Genomic DNA, 24,794 nt, shown 5'->3' with positions numbered 1-24,794 from the left:
AAAAAAGAGCCAATTTGCAATACTTTTCATCAGATCTGTTTCTTAGCAATAATATATTATTACTGTTATGACAAGCCATGCTACAGTAGGGGTGTGGCCCTAGACACGGCAATGTCAGTCTGTCGATCCAACACTTTGTTTCAGGCTAAAATATCTCAGCAAGTATTGGATGGAATATCATGATATTTGGTAGAATCATTCATATTCCTCACAGGATGAATTCTGAGAGCTTTGGTGATCTCCACTTTACTGTCACGCAATCATCAGGTCAAAATGTCAATTTGTCCAGTACATCAAATGTTGCTTGTGGCACACACTAAAATGTACCATATAGACAGTGTCACACCCTGCCTGGACTTTGTGTGTTTTTTGGTCTTTTTATGTTCTTGTGTTCTTTGGGGTCTCCTGGTTTGCACTTCTGTTTAGTCCTTCGGGTCATATGGGTTTTCTTGTTATATTTGGGTGGTGGGTTTGGACTGCCTTTTGTTGTTTAGCCTGGTGTGTTGTATACTTTAGTTTAGGTTCATGATGGTTCTTGGACAGGTTGGTGTGGGTTGTATTAGAGTATTGTGTTTTCTGGGTTTTGGTTTTGTTACTGTTTCCCTTGTGTGTTCATGTACTCCTCCTCATTTGCCCTGCTTCACCCTCGTTAGCCCTGCTCTGCTCTGTGTCTTCCCCACACCTGCCCTGTATCAGTCTGGTCAGCTTCCTGTGTTTCCTCAGCCAATCACTCCCAGCCTGCCCTTGTGTCTCGTCACCTGTTCCCCATTCCTTGATTAGTTTAGTCTGTATTTAAGGTCTGGTTTTGAGTTGAGTCTTTGTTGGATCATTCGTTTTGTTTTGTCTGCTAGTTCTGTTCAGCTCTGTTTGCCTGTTCTTGACCATCCATGATTAAAGGAGATTTTCATCAAATCTGCATTCCAGCCTCTGCGTTTGGGTCCACTCCTGCTTCCCCAACCTGACAGACAGAAATAGTAAAAACACAGTGGCAGAGATGTGTTGATCTGGTCAGTGACTGTATGTATGTATGATAGAACTGCTGCTTTTCTGGAGAGTTACATTGCTGGAAAGACAGCAGAGATGCTGCTTGTGTGCAGGCTTACACAGAAAACAATGTAGACCTGCAAACTTGTTGCCATTTGCCAGTGAAATGACTTAAACTTAGTTCGGCCAAGCGACAGCACCGACCCATTCCAGTATATGTAAGGCAGGTGATTCCCTTCTCAAAGCACTGTAGCTAACAGCGCCTTGATTCACGATAACTCTCCAGGAAAGTCACAATTATATCACTTTTGCTGTCCTAATGCACCCTGACTGCTACAATACTTCTATCTGTATGGTGCACCTGTGTTACTGTTATTTTTATATTACATGATGTCATGCAATGCTGAAAGTAAGAGTTTCACTCCAAGCCATCCTCAACTTCGGCAGAGAGAAATGGTCAAAAGAGGGAAAGTGGCAAAAATAGAGGTACTGGGCTAAGCAGAGAGAACATGGGCTTAGCATCATACATCATCATACACCGCCTGTACAGTATGTGTTGCACTTAAGTCTTATTCCAACATAAAATAAGTTGAGTTTAACAGCTTTAATGTATTTAACACATAATAAATTGCTAACAACATTAAGCAGTCATTTATGGGAGTCAGCAGGGCGGTTCAATAGCAGTAGCGAAAAAGAGAAGACATTTCTAAAAAATACTGCTAATACTTCACTACTAATGCTGTCATCTGACCTCTAAAGAGCTGACCATGACAGGTAAAAAATATATTGTGCAGGTGATAACATGACAAAATGTCATCACTTTGTACCTCTTTCACAGTTAACCTTTGCCGGCTGTTTTTATTCTCCTCAGTCTGATTTACACACATTCAACATGTCAATTCAGTCTGCGATCCAAAATGTCAAAACATATTGAACAAAACTCTGATGAAGCGAGGTCATCTTTTATCACCCATATTAAAAGAGATCATTTCCTGCGGAGGAAAAACGAGCTCTGCTGTAACGTCGGTACAGATTGCTCCTGTATATTTCTTCAGGCACAGTTTGCTATCAACAGCAGATATTTATAGATGTCCACCAACTCAATTTCCTTGCCTTCGATTGCAGTAGGCGGTAATCCTCTAAAACTTATAGCTGTGTCCTTAGTTTTTAAAATGTTCAAGTCTAAGTAGAATTCATCACAGCTTGACACAAAGTCATCAGTAACATGGCCACATGCATTTCCCCTCTGCTGCAAACATCCATGAGGAGGATCCCTGCACTCATTTGCTTCCACACATTTGCAGTTCATCATTTACTTTATACTATATAGGTTTCAAGTCATCAAATATTCACAGAAAACTGCTGCTCTTTCACCACAATGACAACACACTTTTCTGATCATTAATAATTTTATTGGCCTTATCGCTAGTAAATTGCTCCATGTACCAATATTACCTTACATGGCTTTGGGAGTAATATCATCTGATTCAATTTCTAACACAGCATATGAAAACAGTATAACTGCAGCACTAATTATCACAGCTTCATGATTTAGTCATGATAAGTCAGTTCTCACTTAGTTTCTAACTTTCAACCCTGTTACACAAGCTTTATGAGACTGTGCAGAAATGTTAAAATATATTTATATGAAGTTGCATAAGCTTACATTAAAGGAAAAAGAATCAAACACAAAAACACCCACTTAAAAGAAACCATGGGATATCTATATTACAAAACGCTTAAACAGAAATATGAGTACTACACTTGATTAAAAGGACAGACTGTACAACAATATGTTAATACTGAAAGTAGGAGTTTTAGCTATTGAAATGCCATCAGAGGGAAGCATTCAGTGTGACTGGTTCTGACATAATACACCAGTCAACAAAGCTGAGGCACTGACTCAGTGTGCAAAATCTCCCAATAAGAGCAGAGCAAAGGAACCACATGATTTTCACTGTTTTTTTCACGGTTTATTCATTTAGGACAGGTTCATAATTTTCTTGATTTACAGTCTTTGTTAAAACAACAGTCAAGTGCCCAAATGAAAACTGAAACAAGCTCTTGCTGTAATTCCTCCTGTTCATACTGACCATTAGAAGATCCCCTCCAAACATGCTCGTGCTGTATGTGATGGGGAACAAAATCCACAATCCTTGTTTTGAGGTTTCAGTCATCTGAGTTAGTCAAAGCAAGTGGATGTCTTCCACAGTTTGTCTTTTTAGTAAAAAAAAAAAAATCCCTCTTTGTGAATAAACAGAGGGTTTTCCTGTTCAGCTGCAGTGGAAGGATTGTACCAGAAATATGGAATTTGGCATTAAAAAGACTCACTTTGAAAGATATCGACTTGCCTCATTAACTTCAAAAAAACTTGTATATTATAAATATATTTTTGCACCAAAGGAGGGCTGTGGATTTTGGCCCCCATCACTTATATTGAATGTGCATTATGAAGGGAACAGGAGGAATGATTACAGAAAGAAAACATGTATCAATGTTCATTTGAGCACCTGACAATTATTTTAAGACAGGCTTTATAAAACAGGGCCTTTTACTGTTGCTGCTCTGTGTTTGTAACCAGCTAAAATCTAACACATGAAGTGCAAGTTGAGTTTAAGCTTTGTCGATGGTGTTACTTAACGCAGCATAATATGAAGTTTTTGTCTAGTTTGGGAGAAGTGGAGCATGCTGTAAACACAACATTGACATGTCACCTTACAAAGGTGTTGTGGCAAATTTATTCACAAACACCAACAGCAACATTAGCATTCATGTGGAATTCACTCTCCTTTTCACTCTATTTTGGTCTCCATCAGCTCCTGAGAAATTATCTACCTGCTAAATGCTCCACCATGTTCACCAGGTAGTGGTTAACTTTGATCATGGGCAGGGAGTGCACAGTGGGTTTATCACAGCTTTTGCTGAAAACAGCGAGAGTGAACCAAAACTGTAAAGTTGTCAACCATAAAACCAAAGCAATAAGTGGAAATAGTTGTCAAGTTGACAATTCTGGCTGACTTTGCCACTAAAAGTGACATGAAATCATCTGAGCCATTGTTAAAATGATAATACAAGTATGACTTTAACAAAGTGACTGGTGCTGGTTGCTGTGTGACTTAACAGGACGGTAAATGGAGACATTTATGTTACAACTATATTTGTGAAATTATATATTGGTAACATGCTTATTCCCTCTGCCACTGACAAGGGCACAAATGTGTGGCGAGTTAGGAATTTCAGTTTTAATAGCAAGGTAGAAAAGAGAAATGTCAGTTTAGGTCCATGGTTAGATTCCATCAACAGCTGACAACAACATGTTCGTTTCTTTGCAGCTCATCTGACAGCTCGGCTGGCTCCCCACCTCCTGCTGTCTCTCTGAGGGAAGGGAGGGACAAAAATTATTATTTTCTCATGGCACTGAGTAATTGGTTATATTCTGTCTGTGAATATGAAGTATTTATGTGTAGACTTTGTATGTGATTATAGCTTTCTAATTATTCTGATAGCAGAAGTTTTTGTTTGTGCCTTAAGCCCATTCATCCAGTGTCCCCTGGTTGGATTTGTGGGGGGAGCAATGCATTTAATCAATGAGTATAACCTGATCAGACCTGAAACTACTTGATTTTCATCACTTTTAAGTGTTATGTGTAAAAGGAGTTGGTTTTCTAACAATATGCCATTGCAACTGGAAAGCAAAGTTTGACTAATTGATCACTCCTAATGACCAATCTATAACGGCACTGATCACATCAATAACTAATTATGTAATAACGATCACTTTTTACTTGAGACACATTTCAAATGTATACAGGTTTGAAGCAGTGCTCTTTGCCAAAAGAAAGATAGAGACAAAGGGAAAAGGACAAAATGAGTATCTGAGGATTATTTCCTCAGCAGAATGTGAAAACGGTTGCACCCACCATTAGCTATTATTCTCTCACCATTTGCATCCATGCTGATCCCCGCTAACCAAAATCTCATCTACTGGGTACAATAGTATGAGTTGCCTGGTATGGCTGATGAGTTGGCTGGATGCACTGGTCTCCAGCAGAATCCATCAGGGTAACTGTGCCAGTCAACAACTCTAAAAGCACCCAAAACAACACCATGATGCTCACAGGAAACATTTTGTAAGACCAGGCGGCTAGACAAATGCTAAATGGCTGGTAATTATTGTAAATGAACTACAAAACCAAATTTACATGTGTATTAGACTAGCTCGAGGCAATTAAGATGTGGGTGATTCAGACAAATGGGTGCCATTCAGGCCTGATCATTTTAAACGAGAAAACAAGTTTGTAATTTCATTTCTGATCACTGAGTCTGATAGAGGATGTGTTTGCTGTGGGAAGTAAACACACTTCAAACACACAACACATCTCCCACCTGAGGCATAAAACCGCAATCATTATCAGGCTCTGCTCTCTGACAAGGACACTGTTTGAGTTCAGCATTGTCACGGACAACATGGAGCCTGTCTGATTATGATTAGGAAAGTAATCAGAGGTAATTGCAGTTCTGTCAAACTATTCATGCTGCACATCTCTCTTGGTCATGACTTTCAGATAGAGAATTAATCTGAAAATCTAAACCATTTGTCATCGTAAGCATGTCAAGACTCATGTAACATAAAAAACAATGACAGAATTATGACAGGAATTCATATTTGAAGTCATTGATCCTGTTAAATTAGGAATATCAATAACAGGTTTCTTATAACTTACAAGCTATTGACATTTTTGTGACATGTGTCAATGGGAACTTTGATTGACAGTGTGGGTAGGCCTAGACAGACTAAGGGCTCTATTTTCCTTACACAGGTGCAAATGCAAGCACAATCCCCAGGCTCAAGCACACATGGACATGAGTGAGGCTGAAGTTTCTGACAAACAGAGAAAAACTTCACCTCAGAGAAGCACCCAAAGTACCAAAACGAAAATAAAAAAACACCCCAAATCTTAATATACATCAACCCGATTATGCTGTCAGTGGTAGAATGAACAGGCAGTTGATGTATAGGCTTATTTGTGCCACAGCTGCTGGCATACCAGCACTGCCGGTTATAGTTGTTTGAACAATTAATAAAAGTTGATTAATAGATTCAAACTCTGCTGGTCTGCTTCTCCTCTGTATATTTAAAAAGCCTCACTCATGTCTTTGAAGTCCAATAAACATAAATGAGTACATATGCAAAATATCAATCTTTATTTCCAATCCAATGAAGGAAAAAAAATAAACCTAATATCTTTAAACAAACAAATGCAAAATAAAGTTTAGAGATTTGCTACTTAGTGAGTAGTAAAGTTCAGAAAAGTCAGATGCGATAAAGGCTGGTGTTGCGTAGGAAGGTTTAAATAATGAATGCAGGTATCCATGTTGTGGCAGCTGTGTGTAAAGTAAGCAGGATTGTGGACATGTTTGAGTATGGTTCTCTGCCCTTAAGTTAGTCTGAGCAGGCAGAAACCCAAGTGAACATAACCAACTGCTTCTGAAATCTGCACGTATTGGTGAGGTTTTTAAAAATCATTTACTTGTTTCCTCTGAATGTTCTGGGCCCTGAAAGTAACCTGCAGCTTTTTCCTTGTAAGCCTATATTTGCTGTCTGGGTTTGCAAACTGGACCAGTGTGGATATATACACTGAAAAAATACTGTCAAATGTTGTCATGTTTTAACTTGTTTTCACACAGTTTAGTAGTGTTAATGATTATGTGGCTCTGTCTTCATGTGCAGAAGTCACTACTGTAAATATTGTGAGATGTGACTGCAAGTGGCAAAACTGAAAACACACTGTAATAATCCTCGAGACATGACAGACAAAAAACATTTTGATTCTACAGTGTAAGCGGAGTTTGGACTTTAGCTTATAGGAGCTCCCAGTCAGCAACTATGCCAATGCCGACCAATAATGTAACCAATGGTGGCACCCACCCTCAGCCAGGTGTCACCACTTCTTGTATCCGCATTTCAAATTAAAAGCCCTCTAGTATTTCATACATGGTTTAGCCAATCTTGTTTACCAGACAAGTGTGGTTGTGAAGAAAAAACATACTAAAAGGAAAAAGCAAAATTATAAAATCTTATCAAAAGAACATTAGGCAACTCAGCAATTAATAAAAGGGAAGGACCTTGGCTAGGCTCATGGTTGTTGCACATTAGCACATACTGCTTTCAGTAGACCTGCAGCGGAACTGATCTGCACTCCAGCAATGAAATGAACCCTTAAAGCTTCTTCATCCTCTTTTCGTTTTATTGGTGGTTGGCAAACAGCTTTCGGATGCATTACCACCAACCACTGATCTGGAGTGTGGACTCAAGATCTACCCTCTCTCTGATATTTCTACCAAGCAAAGAATCAAAATCAAAACAACAAAATAGTCATAATAAAATAAATAAATGGGAACCAAATTAAAATAAATAAATAACTAATACAGATATTTCTCAGTCATTAATCTTGTTGATCTTAAGTACTGTAGTAGGAGTTTCCAACACTTGTCACCTGAAGATTTTTTTTTTAGAACATCACTGATATTTTGCTCTCCAATCTTTTAGTGCATTCTTTAAAATTTCTCTTTCTGGAATATACTTCTGGCAATATAATAAAACATGGTCCACTGTCTCTTCCTCTCCACAATATTCGCACTTACAGTTATGACAGTTATGCTTTCCGATCAGCTAGAGAGAACTGTTTAGAACAGTATGACCATTCCTCAATCTTGTTATAACTCCCCCCTCCTATTTTGTCCTCCAGAACCTGCATTCCCAACTAAGGGTTTATTTTTAAAAATATGTCATCCTTTACTTTCTTCGTTCCATTCACTCTGCTACCTCTTTCTGATTAGTGCCTTAATCACCACTTTAGCTTCTAACTTAGTAATATTTACATTAATGTGACTACCCCCACTCTTCAAAGCCTTTTTTGCTGCTTCATCCGCCTTCTCATTCCCATCAATTCAAATATGAGCAGGGACCCACAGAAAACTAACAGACAATTGCATTTGGTGAATTCTGATTAATGACTGTAGTATTCCAAACAATAAATTCTCTCTACACCTGGAGTTGCAAAATTTTAAACTCATTAATGCTGCACACGAATCTGATGCAATTACCACTCTCTCTGGCCTGATGTCCTCTACCCATTACAAGGCAATAACCATGGTCATCATTTCACATGCAAAAACAGATATATCATCGGTAAGTCTCCCATACTCAACATTAAACTCAGGGATGACTACTGCTGCAGTCGTTCTTCCTGTCTTTGGGCCTTTAGAATCATCTGTATAAATCTGTAAATAACTGTAGTAATTCCTTCTGATGTATGAATTAATGATCTTACAATTTCCCCACATTCATCTCTTATCCATTCAAAGAGGCTAAGCTCTATCTCTGGCTGTGGCAGTAACCAAGGAGGTATAGCTGGCAGAACAACAGTTGGAGAGTAACTCCTTTCCAGTTTACCCATTTCACTAGCCTTCTTTTTAATGACCCAACCAAAGCTCTGTTGGTTTTCGATGTTCCCAGCATGGCTCAATAGCATTTACTGTAGGATGGTTATTATGTCCTTGTAAATTGACCCAATATGTCATCATAAGTTGCTGTCTTTTCCCCATTTCTACCTGCAACGCTGGCACAGATGTTGTTTTAAAAGCCCAACTACATATCCTTAATGCTTGTGCTTGTATTACCTCCAATTTTCCCAACAAGGTTTTAGAAGCTGACACATATGCCACACACCCATAATCCAAAACTGATCTTATTAAACATATATATATGCTTTTTCAGTTCCCCACTCTGTTCCCACTAAACATCTCATCACATTTAAAACATTTTTACACTTATTTACAATTTTATCAATATGTACTCTCCAGGTGAGCCTTGCATCAAACCATACAATTTGAATGAGTCTATCCTTTTCAGCTCCTTACCATATAAATACAGTTAGACCTCTGCCCCAGTTTTCTTCCTTGTGAAGAAAAGCGTATTTCTTTTCTCAACAGAAAATTTAAATCCCCATTGCAGAGACCACTGCTCCACTCTTAATTGTTTCCTGCAACTGTTTCGCAATATAGTCAACATTCATACCTCTTTTCCACAGTGCCCCATCATCTGCAAACCAAGATCTCCCTAGACCTTGCCCAATATTATCATACACATCATCAATCATTATTGAAAAAAACAAAGGACTTCTAACACTTCCTTGTGGTGTTCCATTGTTCACAACATAGCCTGCTGAAAAAGTTCTTCCCTCTCTCAATTCTACAGAGCGTCCAAACAAAAATTCCTTCACCCATCTGAACATTGTACCTGATATTCCTAATCTTTTGACCCCTCTTTCCACAAAAAATCATAACCTTTTTCCACATCAAAAATACTGCTACTTCCTGCTGCTTCCTCACCTGTATCAGATCCATTGTTCCCCTTCCTTTTCTAAATCCACTTTGATGTATAGATTCCTTACTTACAAATAATATGTTAGTCTTTCTGTGATCATATGTTCCATAATTTTACAGATGTGGGATATCAATACAATTGGTTTATAGTTAGATGGACTAGTGGGATCTTTTCCGCATTTCCTGATGGATACTATAGCTGCTTGTTTCCAACTTTGTGGTAATTTTCCTTCCTTCCAAACATTGTTATATAAATGTAATGTGACCTCTAATACTACATCAGACAGATGGCTAAACATGGTATAGCACATTTGATCTTTTCCTGGAGCAGTGAGTCCTGATTTACATATAGCCTGCTTCATTTCCTCTAATGTGAAGGGAGCATTAATTGCATCATCTTTCTCATCCTCTCTTTCCAGCAACTCTTTATTTCATTCACTTGTTTTTGTCTTCCTCTTATCCCTCTTCTGACAAATTTCCAGAACTATGAACCTCAACCAATGCCTTAGTTTTCATATCTGCTTTTGCTTCATTTTCACCAGCCAGCACCCCACCATTTTTACAATACTGGTACCCCCACTCCTGTCTTACTCTCCTTCTTTATCATTCCCAAAACTTGGTTAATCAGAGTTTTTCTCCCTACGGAGTCACAAAATGTTCTCTAATACCTACTTTTAGCTTATTTAATAGTCTTTCGAACCACTGCTTGCTTTATTTTATACTGTATGAAATGTTGGAAATTGTGAGGGTTTTTTAATACCTTAAAAGCCTTATTATGTTTCTTTAATACCTTACTACATTCATCATTCCACCACGGAACCAACTTCTGCCTTTTGCTTTCCTTATAATTGTCTGATTAACAACCCCATTTATAGCATTTCTGACATTTCCCTTAAATATTTCTATACCCTGTTCTCTTTCTATTTTAAAACTTGTTTCACTTATTTCTCTGAATTTTTCCCACTGAGCCTTTCCAAATACCCATCTTTCTCATGTATCTTCTAAGCCCACCCTGCTTTCACTACCTACTTTACATAAAATGGGGTAATGACTACTTCCAACAGTTGTATGATTCATTACCTCCCACACACAAAATATCTGCCAAGGACTGTGATACTAGTGTTGAGTCTAAACTTGACTCATTGCCTGTTCTACAATCAATCCTCGTGAAATTCCCATCATTTAAACACACAAGTCCCAAGGAGTCCATCAAATCCTCCACTATCAAACCATTCCTATCAGTCCTATCCCCTCCACAAAGCATATTATGGGCATTAAAATCACAGCACCAAATGACCCTTCTTCTTTCTAGTTCCTTTATTGCCTCTAATGCTTCCAAATCCAACTCCTGATGTGGATTATAGAAAGTCACAATAACCAAACTTTGATCCCCTAACCAAACTTCAACAACTACATACTCCAGATATTTCCCCTTTTATATTTCTTTTTACCAAACATCTGACAGTGGAAACCAGGCACTAATCATCACCTACCCAATACCATCCCACCATTGAAGCATGATGGTGGCAGCATCATGCTGTGGGGGTGTTCTCAGACTGGGCCAAAGGATCACCTTCCAACAGGACAATGACCCTAAGCACACAGCCAAGACAACACAGGAGTGGCTTAGGGACAACTCCGTAAATGTCCTTGAGTGGCCCATCCAGAGCCCTGACTTGAACCTAATCGAACATCTCAGGAGAGACCTGAAAGTGGCTGTCCACTGACGGTCCCCATCCAACCTCACAGAGCTTGAGAGGATCTGCAGGGAAGAATGGCAGAAAATATCCAAATCCAGGTGTGCAAAGCTTGTTGCGTCATACCCAAGAAGACTCGAGGCTGTAATTGCTGCCAAAGGTGCCTCAACTAAGTACTGAGTAAAGGGTCTGAATACTTATGTCGATGTAATAACCTATTTCAGTTTTCCCCTTTTAATAAATTTGCAAAAATTTCTAAAATTCTGTCTTCCCTTTGTCATTATGGGGTATTGAGTGTAGATTGATGAGTAAACATTTCAATGATTTTAGCATAAGGCTGCAACATAACAAAATGTGAAAAAAGTGATGGGGTCTGAATACTCTCTGAATGCACTGTATACTGTATATCCATGTTCACTCTTAGCCTCTGCACTTCCACTGCCTTCTTCCTCACTTCACAGCCACCATAGGCCACACTGTATGCACCTCAACAATTAACACATTTCATCTCTGCCCCATCCTCACATTTCCCATATTCATGATCACCTCCACCTTTGTTTCCCTTTACACACTGCTGCAATATGTCCATATTTTTGGCATTTGGAACATCTCAAAGGTGGCGGGACCCTTTCATTGTAACTTATATATATCCCACTGTCACTTTATCAGGCAACAGCTTCTCTTGGAAATCCTGCAACACTGATAAACTATCAACCCTCTCTCCTCCGCTTCTTGCTTGCAGACGTTCAATGCCGATAACTTTATCACCTCTTATGCTTGACTTCAAAACCTCCAACTTTTCCTAAACTGGGATACCAAATATAACACCTATCACAAAGGGCCCATCACCTGTCTTCTTGGCTTTCTCTATCATTTTGTTACACAATTGTCCTAACATATAAATATTGGCAATAAATATTGTTTAGGGAACTTTAAACAAGACTATCCCCTGATCACAATGAAACCCTCCTCTGTAGTCAACATGGTACAGTCTCAGTTCCCCTCACTATAAAGTCTATCGGAATCCCCACTCCCTATTTGGCAGTCTGGACCTTTACCTGGGGGTAACATGGATTGGAGCTCATGCTACAAACATTTGGGTAACTGAAGTGGAAATATAACCAATGTGTGTGTCAAATTTGTAGAAATGATTCTATTATAAGATAGTTAGCATGCAATACTCAACATCTGCTGTTTGTTCAGGCTCTGCTAACATAATCTACAGTAGCCTTAGAGGCCTGGATACACAATACAATGGAAAAGTGATGCAGTGATAAATTAGATTAACAAGACAACTAGAGCTACAACTCTATATAGCTGGCTGGATGAAATGAAGTATAGACTTGCAGAAACTAGTGTGTGTTTGGCCAGTGTGGAACCAGTTCCCCTCAACTCTACAGACCATTTTAAATCTTTTAGCTCCCTGTATTGGTTTTACAGCCTCTAGCTTTACTGCTAAAAGGAGAATGAAGATTTGTCTAATGTGTTAGGTGTTTATTTGTATGTGTTGTTTTTTAAGCTTTCTACACTGCTCCCAATTTGCCAAAAAAATCAACTAGTGCTGTTCTATAATGAAATGTTGCAACCCCAATAGAAAAGTTCAACCATTATTAGTATTACAGTGTATTAAACTATTATTTTTTTATTATTATTTATTTTTATTTCACTGATTTATTTGCACAGTAAAACAAAGCAGCATAAACACAACAGCACATGAGAAGAAACAAATTGTGCAGGTGAGATTTAGAAAACCTCTAGAGGCTCATGGAAGTAATCTCACCTCATTACATATTTTAAGCAAATACTTAAGTCATGTGATCCACAAAAATAAGCAAACGAGCAACCATAGTATCAAAAAGCAAATATAAAGTAGGCAGCATAAATCCAGCAAAGACATAAAATAAATTAAATAATGTAATGAGGGTGTGTGTGTTTTGGTGTATGTGTGAGTGTGTGTGTATACGTGAGTGTGTGAGTGTGCATGCGAGTGTGTGCACACGCTTATTGAAGCACACTTGTGTTGTCAACTCCTTACGACCTTATGACGAGATATGATCAGTTAAGTTTGGTTCATCAGACAGGTCCTAAGCTTACATTTGAAATTCTTGAGAGAAGTAGACTGAAATGCAATTTGAATATAACTGTTCCACAGCTGAGCCCCCCTATAACTAATAGAGAACTGACAGAGCACAGTACAGAACATTGGGAGGTGTAAACATTTATAGTTGTGTACATCACCATTACGCTGGAAAAATGAAAGCAGGCTGATACGTCTGACACTTCTGATGAACCAAACTTCGAAATTTGCTGATGATGCCAATAGATTTGGACATTTTATTGCAAAAATGAATACGACTCAATAAACTTACAATAAATTTAAAGTGCTGTTATTGCTATATTAACATGTGAGTAGTATTTTAATATTGTAAAAGGTCCACAGCCCTGTGATAGATTGGCAACCTCACCAGGGTGTACCCTGCCTCTCGCCCAGTGTGAGCTGGGATAGGCTCCAACCCCCCACCACCCTGCAAAGGTTAAGCATGTATAGACGGATGGATGGAAAAGGTCCAAGTGAGTCCAGCAACTTTATAATAGGTGGTGAGTTTAAACTACACAAATGCATACTGTTGCTGTTGTGTGAAAACCTGCAGTTTTAGAGATTTTCATGCTTATTTGAAAGATTTCATGTTCCTCCACGTGGCAAGGAATTTATCTAACATCTGTCTCTGTTTACAGTTCTTATCATGCTTACAAATGCATTTTCACCGAGATGAAACAAAACTGTTGGCATTCTAGATGTAGGAGCTTGTGCACATCATTATTGATATTTATGCACTTACTTTATCTAATAGAATCTACTAGGAGCTACAGATTTCAGATAAATATAGTGCAAAAAAAAAGATAGAAAAAAAGATAGTGGTTGTAAAAGTATAAAGTCTCAGGAAGTGGGATACTGAAGATACTACCAGTGGTTTATGAAGATGTCTTGAGTAAATGTACTTATAGTAGGATGCCTCAGCACACTGACATTCACTGTGTCCATACATTTTCAGCTCATTTCATTTCCAGTAAAAACTGTGTTGTTTGAAAGTGATGAAGACACATCCATCTCAGAAATTCCATATGTTGTGGCAGATGGAAGGTTTGAGTCATTCACCCTGAATCTAGAAAAGATGGATTTATCACCATCTGTGTAGAGATGCTTCTACTGGTGACACAGTGGCAACGTCAAGTGTTTACCGTAGCAGGCTGTGTTGCTGTACAGGAGAATATTAATATATTTCCTCTATTCTTTAGTTTGTGAACTTCACATTATAAAGACCTGACGTCTGGCTGCTCTAACTTTGACAGAGCATGAGTTTCTTCTTACCAAAAACAAAACCGAAGTGGTTTGTTTACAATTTGTTCCACTAATATAATAAGTAATTAATCTATAACCCACAGTAAGAATGTAGTTGAAATATTCTTATTTGCAATTAAGCGATCCCTGTGGATAACCATTGCTGCACAGCAAGATTTATTAAGAACAAGATGTTCTGTGTCTGATTTATTGAGATAGCAGCTCATTAATCGGTCAACTCAGAAATAATAACAGTGATCTTGATTACAAATATTATTTGTATGTGTTTCAATATCACATACTATGTAAATTAATAGCCTCATTTTGGTTTTACATGAGCTTAAATTAAGTCATGTTTCCTTTCCCCTCTACAACTTTTCTTGTGGCTCTTGTAAACTCCATCTGCGCAATGTTTACACTTTGTCTTCAGAGGCAGAAATTTTCCCCCACAAAACTGACAGTTGCAGAGTGCGTGACCTTCACACTGCTACTGTAGTGTGGCTACAAAGCATAAAACGTGAATCTCTTCGTTTTGGGTTCAGTAGTTTCAAAGACTGAAGCAAAGCCTCAGTATTTTTGTAGTTTTACCATCTCTTAAAGTCAATGTTTGAGTATCTTTGTCTTCTCCTTAGTCAACATCCTTTTTCCTTTTTGCCTTCTCTTCTCCATGTGCTGTTTAAAGTTGTAGTGGTGTCTGAAAATTCCACTATAAAGGGTATGATAAAGAGTATGATTTCATGTAATTTATATTGTTTTTACAGCACATTGCAATGGCACTATAGCATATTCTTGGAGGGCATATCCATGCCTAGGCAACGTTTAGATCTTAAAGCCAAATCTCTGATGTCCATCCAGACACTCAGTACAAACACATGTTCATAAGTTAAACACAAGTCAATCACTCTTGTTCATTGGCCAGGAATCCTGCTCACTCAGTGGAAAACTCTGCCTTTCTGACACTCATTGGTTACCTTAAAAGCTTTTCATCATCGAAAACATATCAAATTAAACCATGACAGAGATACATTTCCAAAATCTAATACAGTTTAGCTGGAAATTAAAGTCACTAATGAAGATTGAGGCAGGTCTGAAAATATCTGTCCATCATAACCCTCCACAAAATTTCTAACATGCCATTAGTTACTACACATAAACTTGCCATTTGTATGTATTTGTGTCTTTGGTATTCAGACAGCATGAAATACAACCAGAAGTAGCCAATACTAAAGGCATCTTGTTTTTAATAGTGTTTCAAGAATATAAAATAAGTCTCTTAAAAAAATAGATCTTTCAAGAATTGACTATTTTCAGTTGCTTCACAAAACTGCTAGAAATGATTTGCAACAAAGTTCAGTCAGGTGGAAGGGAACATAGCAAAAAACACAACAGATGCAAAGGCCCAACAGAGCAACAATTGATTCAACAAATCAACAACTTTCTCCTCAGCAGTTTCCTTCTAATGTTACATCCATCCATTCAGTGAAATATTTTTCTGGCCTGTCAGAAAACCATACTACTACTAGCATCTGGATGTTCTTTTTGTGAGCACACTGCAGAACAGCAAGGCCTTTGATTAAACATTGTAATACAGCAGAAAAAATAAAATGTGTTGTTGAGAACAATGGAGAGAGACACAAAAATATTTTGAATTGCTGATTTGCATACAATTACATTTGAAGTCTAGAATCACTGGGAAATGTAGCACAACAGATTCAGTAAGTAGGCCTGCGATACAGGCTGGAGAAAGATACGTATGAAGATGGAATGAAAGGGAGGAGGTGCGTTTGTTTGTGCGTGGGCGCACTTGTTTAAAGGCTCCCGGTCGGGCCGTGACGTACCAGCTGGGTAGAGTCATCCTCCTGGCAGCAGCCTGTCAGCCTGCCTCAGAGGTGTAAAACAGCCACAATGGAAACAAAAAGCTCCACAATGGATGGTAAACATTCTGGCAAGTAAGCACTCTTCAATTCAGCAGTCAAATCAGTCAGATCATAAGAACAAAAGTTAACATATGTTTCTTTGTCGTGTATGTTGTCAAGACATTTTCTGGCCTGATGAGCTCATAAGAAAGTCAAGTACACATTCTCCCAGATCATAGACGACTGCGCTGACTACTGAGCTAAAACTCTACTCATCCCCTCATTGCAGACAGACCTCTACCTATTTATACACCCATAACACAGAGACAGTACACCCTGTAACATGTAGGGGAGAACTTCAAAGGTGATTATTGCTTTGCACTTTTCATTTATTGCCTATTTTTTACAACCTAACTTTGTGGAAAGAGTCCCTTGGGAGCACTTCGCGTGTGTTAGTAGCTCAGCTTTATCTCTGGGGAACACCCCCAACTCCAGCAGTGACGACCAAATTAGGAAATGTGCCTCATGTAGCAGGTGGATGTGACTCCCCTCATTGAGACCTGCTGGTAGACAACAGTGGAGCAGAGGAGAGAGACTGAGATAGCGATGTAACTGACCTATACACTGGTATTTGACATGGGTTTTTTCCCCCCCGAAAACAAATAATTTAAAAAATATTTGTATGAAACAAATATTCTTAAAAAACCCCACTTTTTGTGCTTTGCCGAATAACATATTTGTATTTGGGCACACAGCTACCAGCTAGCCAGTTAAATATTCTTCTGTAATATTTTTTTTCTGTGAATCACGATAAGTTAGCATTGTCAGCAAGTTTATTAAATTATATGTTTAGTTTTAAGTGTGAGTTTAGAGATTGTTCACTTTTGACATCTTTAAAAATCATGAATCTAGGTAGACCCCGTAACCCCTGTTTAAGCAACATACCACATAACTGCAATGTCAGGCTGCAAATCTTTCTTACATGTCATACCCCTTTCTCTACCCCTGTTTCCTGTCTCTCTGCATTTTCAATTGTTGAGCAAAGGCAAAAAGTGCCAGAATGTTTAATGGAAAAAAATCATGAATCAGAGAAGCTTGTTGTGTGTTGTGTATCTTTGGGGCCTGTCCTGCCATAAAAGAAAGGTTCTGGTAAAGCAGGTTGGCTTTAGAAGTGTTTTGTAGATTGAGGCTTGGCTTTTATTTGGCTTAAGCTTGTAAAATTGGTCCTGAATTGGCTTATTATATTGTGGAAAACTCTGGTGGTTGGTGAAATTGATAAGTACAATACTTGCAGCTATTTAAAAAAAATTAAAGAGCTCTTGCAAATAGTGTGAAATTGGTTGAATTTGCATTCATTCTTGCACTCGCAGAGGGACCATGTACTCTAGTTCAAATTTCAACTGGAAACAAAATGTTTGTTTTTGTCTTAAAAAAAAGGGACTAGGATACATTAAAGCTAGCTAAGACATTTATTTCTCATATAAGGAGCAGGGTTCTTGGGATGGCAAAGTCCATTCATCCACCTCTTTGATCACAGGTGAAGTTTATCTACAAATATTGAATGGATTGCCATGAAGTGCTGTACAGACACCCCAGAGGATGTATGGTAAGCCTGACTTTTTATCAAATGCCAGCAGTAGTTCAAAATTGTCATTTATCCAATAAAGTGTATTTGAACAAGAATTTGTACAGTCATTCATGGTCCAAATCCCAATTACTTTGGATCTCTTACATCACCAGCAGGTTGACATTTTTGGTTCAGAGTAAAATATCTCAACAAATACTGGATGAATTGCCATGAAATTTTGTGCAGACCTTCATGTTCACCACAGAATGATCCCTTAACTTTTTATTGACTGCCACCATCCGGTCTAAATGACATTTGTGTTAATTAACAATTAGAAAAAAGTTAGCTAACATGTCAAATGGTAACAGTGGTAAACATTACCTGCTAAATATCCTACATGTTAGCATTGTCATTGTCATTAGATTTTACTACCTTTCTTTTTGTTTTTTCTACCTCCTTTTCCACTGGATCTAATGTTAACTGAGAGCATCCGAATCTGTTTCCCCTTGAAATCTTCTGTTGGCTCTCTCAGACACTTTAGTGGCTTTGCTCCAGAGTATTCATACTGTACACTTGTTTAGCTGATAAAAACAACCCAGTGGGAACTGCTATGTCATTTTCTATGTGTATTACACATTTCATCCTTTCAGGATGAGAATTTCTCTGCTGTTAGTCACTTTCAGGTGACTAAGAGCAGAAAAGAATCTAACATTAAGTCGTCTTTAGCTCCATTATTTGCTTTTACCTGAAAGAGTGCTCCGCATAGAGATACCCTTATACCCTTAACAAGGATGTTAGAGACCACACATGTTAAAGAGCTGAAGCATTTTCATGTCGGCGTGCATGTGTCTGTGGGACGATGATTGATGATTAGCGTGATGATAAAAGTAGTAATCACCCTGCCAGGGAACCGAAGGCACAGTGGCTGCTGTTTTTAAAAAGTGGCACGTTCTTGTGTGTGTGGGTTCGTAAACAGATGACATTTCTGTGTATCTCTCATCAACACCCCCTCACCCAACTGTCTATCCATCAAGATGTTCTATAGCACAAGTGTGTGAATGTGTGTGTGTGGCCTTTGGACTGTCGCGTGTCGCCTGTTACTACAGCAGAGTAAGTGTGTGAAAGGCTTACGCACATGAGCTACCAAGCATGTGTGACATCTTAAATTAGACAACGTTCCTGGCCGCAAAACCACTCAACCCTGCCAAACACAACGCAGACAGCACCATTCATGTGTGGCAGACTATGATGACAGGACGCACACACACACACACAGACATGGTGACTCATACATCTTAATTAGAAGCTAAGCAGCAGCGTGTTAGCATTAGCGAGGAGAGGCGAGCCTGTCACTGCAGGCAAATGAGAAGGGGCACGGATAGCGCACAGACATACACACACATACTGTATATGCATATGAAGCAAATGCATAACCTAAAGTCCAATTAGTTCAATACCAGAGGAACGCTCAAACATGTGTGTGTATATGTGTGTTTGTGTGTATGTGTGGTCTGTTATAGGCTACTTTTGGGGACAAATTTCAGACTCAGGACCAGTTAACTGGGGACAACTTGTCCAATTGTGGACAATTGCTGTGTCCTCATTTAGGAAAAAACTGATTTTGGATCAGTGTTTAAGGTTAGGATTAGTATTAGGCAATTAGTGGTTATGGTTAGGGTTAGGGCAGGTCTCCAGGAAGTGAATGTAAGTCTATGTAATGTCCCCAGAAGTGGCCATGGTCTGATGTGTGTGTGTGTGTGTGTGTGTGTGTGTGTGTGTGTGAACTCGGTGCTGTAAAGCCGGCACTCCTAACACGACCTGAAAACCCTGCCCAAGACCCCGTTGTTTAGTTTGATGGTGTCACTGGTCAGTGGCATTTGTCGAAGTTCAGGAAACACATACACACATACACACACACACAGATGGTGGCATTTGGTTGGAGTGGTGCGGGGGTTTTGGGGAGGGATGGGCAGGGTGTTCACTGACGTTCCTGTTGCTACGGGGACAAAGTGACCTTAAACAGCCTGTAGTGCGGGAGGTACGGGGGAGTTTCCGGTGACTGATCAGCTCACCTTAACGTCAAGCACTCCACACACACACACACACACACACACAGACACACACACACACACACAAACACGCACACACACACACACACACAAACACGCACACACACAGACACACACACACACACAAATACACACTGTTGAGCAAGGTATTCTGACCAGATAAAGTGAGATACCTCACTTTATCTGTTGCACTTCCTCCCATTCTATTTTGCCCTCCATTCATCACTCCATCTTCAGATCTCCTTGGTTTTTGCTTGCTCCATCCTTCTTTCAATCCTATATCCGTTCTTGCCTCCTCCAATCTAGAGATGCTGCAAATGTTTTCCAACTCCTCCGCTGTCTTTCTGATTAAAAGAGCTAGATGGCACAACATTTTCTGCAATTAAACCAATCCAAATGGGAAATTACTTAGCCTCTCTTGCTCAACAGTTCCTCTGCAATCCAAACTTGGTTGACCATAATCCAATGTAAAGGACTCTGCTGACAATTTGGGGATTATATTTGACTCCAACCAGTTGTTTGACAGCCAAGTATCCAGGGTAGTCCAAGCACAGTCAGATAAGGACAATTTTTTGTAACTGTTTCAAAGAAAATAGTCTTTTCTTGCATTCCGTCTCACTTGGACTCCTGTAATTTGCCTGGTCCCCTTAGTTACTGTTGCTACACCAGAGTTTTCCCATTCTCACATGGTGAATATGCAGTTTGCAATGATATGGCAGAGGGATTTTGTTAAACAGTGGGTCTTAAATTTCAGACAGTGGTAGACAAAAGCTGCTTCTCATTTCTCTCTCATTTCTAGCCAGAGACTGTCAATTCTGTTCATTTTGTGGACCGAAAACTGTCACTGGGAGAGTACCTCTAGCTAGTTAGCTAATCAAGCTAACATGAGTTGGTTGAAAAATCTGTTTCTGGCTGTTTTTTTAAATTTTTTCAGCCAGCTTGTTTTAAAACAAGAATCTTGCAAAAGCGGTCTAAAATATGTACTTGAAGGCTACATGATATTGTGCTCAAATGTTACAAGGATGTAAGCTAGTTAGCCACACATGCTAACATTGCAGCTTCCTTTAAGAGCAGGGAAACACTGTTTAACGCATTACTTTCACTTTTGCATCTGCGTTTATTTTTGTAAAGACTAAAAAAAGACACATCCCTACAAACTCTTCAAATGTGGAGTATCTCTTACTGAGTTTTAAGGCTTTGCATGGTCAGGTTCCAAGTTACACGTGAGACTATGTTTGAATGCAGTTTTTGCCCTTATGCCAAAAAAGAAAATATTCCTACTTAGCTGTTTACATGGCTAATGAAAATGAAAATTCCACTAATATTTACATGCAGAGAGTTTTCAAGGTTTCCCTCTGCTTCTTTAGGAACAAGAATCACAAGATCTCAGCAGGCAGTGAAGTAAACCAGCGAGGTGAAAAAGAGTGAGCTGCTGCCCAGTATTGCCAACTATTTTCAGTGGGAAGTAGCCAAAGTCTGCAGGAAAAGTTGCTAGATGTTGCTAAATGATGTCACGTGTTAATTTGCATATCTGTGACATAATTATGTAATAACCTTTACATACATAGGCCTACACGATTTTTAAAAAATCTAAAGAAAATTAAGTTAAAATAAACTGACTGAAACTAGCTATATATAGCTATTTTTTTCAAGCAGCTCCTCAATGTGCATCATAATCTACCTCTAATATTAAGAAACTGTTTTTTGCAGCCTGTTGTATCGACTCTGTAACTGAAGTATCATGAATAGAAAGATGATCATACACTGGAATAAATTCACTATTGTAAACTGTCTATTTAGACAAAACAAAATCAAACTTAGATTTAACTTAGTAAAATTAAATCATTTAGAATAAAAACAAGGATCAATGATTGGTCATTAGGTATACACATTCACAGCTCATTCACAACTCTGTCTGGCTGATAATCAGTCCACTGAATGTGCTGCTGCTGTCCCACCCACTGAACAGTTAATCCAGAGAGCCACATTAGCGCTCATTCACTGAGAAATACTGGCGACTCCCCTTCAAGGAGAGGAGTTAAGATCTGTCCAAAAAGTCGCTAGATATGTCGCTAGCCACTTTTATGAAAAAAAGTTGCCAAAGGGTCACTAAATCTAGCAAGAAAGTTGCTAATTTGGCAACACTGCTGCCGCCTGATTATAGGTGTAAGTATTTATAAGTAATATTGATATGACTGATATTATAAATTTATAGTTACAGGCACATCCGGTACCTAGGTTGTCCCATGATGTTTACTACTTCATTTTCCACAAGAGGCTGTGTGTCGTAAACTGCGGTAAAAACCAAGTTGAGACGCGTATTCTGCATGTGCTGTATACATGTCCAAAGAATTCACCTAATATCCGAATAATATCGGCATCCCACATGTCTTAATCAGAAAATGCTACATTCGGAATAAAGCCTAATTTGGATTATCCAAACGGAATATGCTGTTTACATGACCCGTATCAAATTCGGCATATTGTCATATTCAGAATAATAGTGGAATATGAGTGTGCATAGTCACTGTTGAGACAATGTGTGTCTCCTGGGGTTTCTGACCACTGGTGTTGTTACCCGGGATCACCAGGGACTGGTTGTACAAAACACCTTAAGTATGACACTTAAGGCTTAATTTCTCCTTAACTAAGGGATTTACTTGGGGGTGTTTCACAGAATCCCTTAAAAGGTTTCCTGAGGTAAGGAAAAACATTAAGGGATTTACTGCATTGAAAGAGATTTTACAGTAGTGAAATTCTACAGTTTCCAAGGAGATGGTTTGTTTGCTTGCACTAGTGCTTGTGATACATATTATCATCTCACAAATTTGGCCTATAGTAAAAAAATGGAAGAAAAGAAGACAAGAAAACCACATTGGTCAGAAAAGATTATACTTCTGGAGGAATACAATAAATGAAAGCACATACTAAAAAGTAAATATGATCCGCAAATAACAGCAAACAGAAAACAACAGACAAAGAGAAATCTCTGTACAGAAGTCGTTCATAATAGAAATGACATCTTCTTCTGAGTTATTTATTTATTGTTGTTTTCATTACACATTAAAGTATTTAAGCTATAGATATTAACTAGACTGTAACCTTATAGCCTACCGTTAGCTAGCTAGCATGAAGTAGGCTTAAGGCCCCTATAACATTCCATGACATAAACTAGCCTTCTCGTTCAGATTGTAACTGTGCTATAAAATAAATCATTTACTAACAACTGTAATTTTCCAGGCAGGGGTCCACCTCCAAAACCTCTTTCAAATGAGGCAGTGATGGTAGTGGACATCACTGATCACGACTCACCTATGGAATTACCGGCAGAGGGGAGAGTAGAGGTCATTTGGAAAAAGGTAACAGTCTTCAGTTTAACCCTAATTAACAACATTGCTGTTAATGGCATGACTGTATACTTGACCACTAAAACCAGGCCAGTAAACCCTCCAAAGACACCAAGAGTGTCAAAGTAAGAAGTTATTGTTATGCTGTGCTACTTTCCTTTTTCCTATCAATTTAATTTTCACAAAATCTCAATCCAAACATACTGTAAAATAAAGATCATATTTTACTCTAACAAAGTACTAAATTATATTTCTTTCTGCAGTGCACTTAAAATTCACATACATTTTAAAACTTTACTGCTTACCGTCTTGTTACTGCTAAAGTTGCATTATTGCTTGTCCCCTCTTTTTTTCATTACAGAAGCAACGGAGACAGTCCATCTGTTCTGGCACTCCGAGGGGAAGTTTTACTTCTCCAAAAAAGGAAATTAGAGCTTCAAATTGAGAACTTGGCCATAGAGAAAAACAATTTGTACATGTAAAATGTTTTACTGCAACACGAAATAAGCAAGCTCTCTAAAGAATCAATCATATTAACTGCGGCTGCTCTTGAAGAATAGACAGGCCATGTATCCACTTCATAACAAATAAGTATTAATTATTAAATATTATAATCATTCCTGTCCAAACATATACAATCCAAAAACAAATGAATTTACTTAATTACAATAATTTGTGGAATCATTCTTTATTTATAGCCTTTTATTATTTCTTTTAGCTAAATAAATTGGTAACTATGGTCTCTCGCACAGTGTGGCCATAGTTTTCAACTCCTTCCTCCCCATCCTCCTCGGCCTCTTCAGTGGTCTCATGCTGCTCATCCTCCTCATCTACTGCAAAGTCCTTCGATAAGTTGAACAGCACTATGCAAGAGTGATCTTGCATGCTCTGCCTGGATCCACACGAAGCTCAGCATGCAGGCAGTGGAAGCGACGTTTCCACTGCTCGTTGACCCGCTCGATAATTGCCCGTGTCTTGCATAAACTGAAGTTGTAGTTCTCCTGTTGTGTGGGGAGATGGAGAGAGAGAGGAAACCGCATGGTACTATCAATTATTACCAATTACATTTAATCAATTATAAATTAAGGTCAAGCATGCAGCTGAACAAGGTAGGTATATGTTACAATTTGGATACTTAGACCAATTGCTTGAGATCTGTTGGCAGGATTTCTGAATGGTGTCATTAGCCATGAACGACATAGATAATCACTGTCCCCAAGAGGGATGCCTTTATGCCTCCCCTCCTCAAACTCCCTTGCAAGGATGCTCTCATCCAAGCATCATAGGTAGTACCAGGCCATTGTGCTAGAACATTTGTTATTTTATTTTTATGATTGCAAACTAAATGGAAATTGATTCTGTTTATTTTTTCTGTTAGCAAATAGATCTTCATATTGTACGGGTGTTTGAATCCTGATGTTGGTCCTGTCTATTACCCGGCACGCTCTTGGGAAGCTGGCAAGGTTAAAGAAGTGTGCCGCTATATCATCCTCTTCTTTTGATGGGAACTTCACAGTGTTTAGCAGATGGGTAAAGGTGTTTTAAA

General features: G+C 38.7%; 1 long non-coding RNA gene across 1 annotated transcript; it reads left to right on the top strand.

The window, feature by feature from the left end:
* Nucleotides 1–344: 344 nt before the first annotated feature.
* LOC137182295 (uncharacterized) lies at nucleotides 345–23,696 on the top strand. The gene is made up of 3 exons (XR_010928302.1): nucleotides 345–1,007; nucleotides 23,142–23,260; nucleotides 23,610–23,696. It is a non-coding gene; the product is annotated as an uncharacterized lncRNA (long non-coding RNA).
* Nucleotides 23,697–24,794: the final 1,098 nt, after the last annotated feature.

This window comes from Thunnus thynnus, chromosome 4 (genome assembly GCF_963924715.1).
Source record: "Thunnus thynnus chromosome 4, fThuThy2.1, whole genome shotgun sequence".
Classification (NCBI taxonomy): domain Eukaryota; kingdom Metazoa; phylum Chordata; class Actinopteri; order Scombriformes; family Scombridae; genus Thunnus; species Thunnus thynnus.
Note: the sequence above shows the minus strand (reverse complement) of the source record. Positions and strands in the feature narration are given on the sequence as shown.